This window comes from Montipora capricornis, chromosome 12, assembly GCF_036669925.1.
Source record: "Montipora capricornis isolate CH-2021 chromosome 12, ASM3666992v2, whole genome shotgun sequence".
Taxonomy (NCBI): domain Eukaryota; kingdom Metazoa; phylum Cnidaria; class Anthozoa; order Scleractinia; family Acroporidae; genus Montipora; species Montipora capricornis.
The window spans coordinates 30,734,938-30,737,437 of NC_090894.1; the positions used below are offsets into that span (position 1 = coordinate 30,734,938).

The 2,500-nt window shown below is 42.0% G+C and overlaps 1 protein-coding gene across 1 annotated transcript in view; it reads right to left on the reverse strand.

The window, feature by feature from the left end:
- The window catches only part of LOC138027581 (carboxypeptidase O-like), an 87,076-nt gene that overhangs the window by 8,478 nt on the left and 76,098 nt on the right, over positions 1 to 2,500 (reverse strand). The window lies entirely within an intron of this gene.

A 2,500-nucleotide genomic window follows, 5' to 3' on the forward strand; every position in this document is an offset into this window, starting at 1 on the left:
TATTTGTTTTGACTTCGCTCATTTCATTGTCAAACTTTATAACACTTGACAGAAAAAGAAACTTACAAAAACCCGGTATCTTGCCATCATTTGACACAGATACTTCACTGTTTGGCGAGTAAACATGCCGTAAACATGAGTAAACAAACTTCATCACGGCGCCCGCTGAATTCCGGCGATGTCACTTTCGATTTTGCGATTTATTTGTGCAGCCAAAACTTACAATAACAAAATTGAACGTTGCAAAAATCCCCCAAAATGTTTTGTCGCTGATCGTAACTTTTTATATTCTATATTCACGGTTCAAAATAAATGTTGTTTTCATGTCGTAAATATGTTATTCTCGAGCGATCGTCCTGGAAACTTCCTTCTGCTCTTCCTAAAAACTGTGTATCAATATTTATTTACTTTTGCATCAATATTTGTTTTTGCATAAAGCAAGCTAACAAAATCTGTACCTTGCTGAGTTCGCATTTGTTAGCGTTAATAGTATTTTCGGTCCGATGCTTCTGTTTTAAGAGGGGTACATTATTTTGGTCTCCCATCCAGACACTAACCCCGCCCAACAGGGCTTAACTTCAGTGAACGCTGTCAGATGCTCAGAGGGCACGCTTAAACTTGTGGTGAAAAGAAGTTTATCAACATGTCAGCCCAGAAGCCAATGTTTCTCACTTCCCATTTATTTTCTTCAATCTTTCTGGGTTCAGTACTTTGCTAGTAACCACATGTCTTCTCAGACTTCTACCATGGCACTACAATGATAGACAATACCAAAACAATATCGTGCACTGTTAGAGCTACATATTACGCAAGGACAGATCTGTTTCGTCGTACGAACGTGTGAGGACCTGTGAGCCAAAGGGCCTCGTCTGGTATGACTTCTTAATGACCCTCCAACTTGAAAAAAATTGCCTGGAACGGTGCACGTACCACAGGCAACCCAGTGTACCCTCACGGAGGGTCTAGTTATTATTAATAGCGAAGCTTCGCACTTGTTTGGCGCGCGCGCGGAGCACCATTGTTAAGAAAATATGGTAACCCATCAATGAGAGAAATCTTGGTTTTATAGCCATGACGTCATCGACCGTCCGTACGCACGTCCGTACGTCCACCCCTCCATGTATGCCAATGTGACCAGTATCATGCTAGTTTACAGCATACATCTTTCATATTCGACATCCATGTTTTGATCAATTGACACCTGTCAAAACAAGGTATCCACTGGCCAGTATCACGTGACCATATCATGGGCTCAAGCTTAGAGCTCATCGAGGTCAGCTTTTTTGGAAGTTGACCGCTGACCAGGTACTGGTTTTTCGATTGGATTGCAGGCTCAACCCAGGTGAACTCACACATACGCGCCCCTGGCTACTTGTGGGCCATATGTTTCCCAATCCCCCTTGTGGGGACTACGTCTTCTTTTGTAGTCATCCAAATAATATTTGCTACGATTGTTGCTTAATGTCTCATCTCTTCATACATCTCTTCAAATGTTGTAAAACCTTTAATTTTTTTGTGAGGACTTAGTTGTGAGGACGTAACAAAATGTTTAATGCTTGTGAGGACATCTGGTAATACCCTACTTGTGGGAACAGGCCAATACACAGCTTTTGTGGGGACTTCGCTATTTGCGGGGACATCTGCCGGTACCCTACTTATGGGAACAGGTCCGAATACACAGCTTTTGTGGGGACTTCGCTATTTGCGGGGACATCTGCCGATACCCTACTTATGGGAACAGGTCCGAATACACAGCTTTTGTAAGGAATTCACTATTTGCGGGGACATCTGCCAATACCTGATTTATGGAAAGACGCCAATACAAACATTTTCAAACAGATTTGATATACGATGATGTTCTCGTGGTTGCAATATTAGTCAACCTGTTGGCTAAGCCTTTAGGTTAACGATAAAATGATATACCGTAAAAATTCCGAAAATAACCCTCGTGGCTTATATTTTTCAAAGGCCTTTTTCGAGGGGCTTATCTACGGAGGGAAACTTGCGTTTCCGAATCGACTGGGCTAACCTTATAGTTGGAAGTGAATTTACTGTTTTTGCTTTGTTTTACTTTGTATTTGAGGGCAATTTTCCAAGTACAAGCTCCCCGGGGTCTTATATTTGGAGGGGCGATTTCACGGAGGATTTTTTGCGTTACCGCTTTGGGAGGCTTATATTTGGAGGAGCTTATTTTCGGAATTTTACGGTATATGAATTGGATCATTTATGAACTGCGGATATGAAATCAAGTGAAGCTATGATATTCGCATTTGTGGACGCAATTTTTGCAATTGCGTAGAGAAGCCTGAAAAATTCAGGACTTCAACGGGGTTTGAACCCGTGACCTCGTGATACCGGTGCGACGCTCTAACCAACTGAGCTATATGGAATCAAGTGAAACTATAATCTTCGCAGTTGTGAACGCAATTTTTGCAATTTTTGCAACCACGGTATCGCGAAGTCACGGGTTCAAATCCCGTTGAAGTCCTGAATTTTTCAG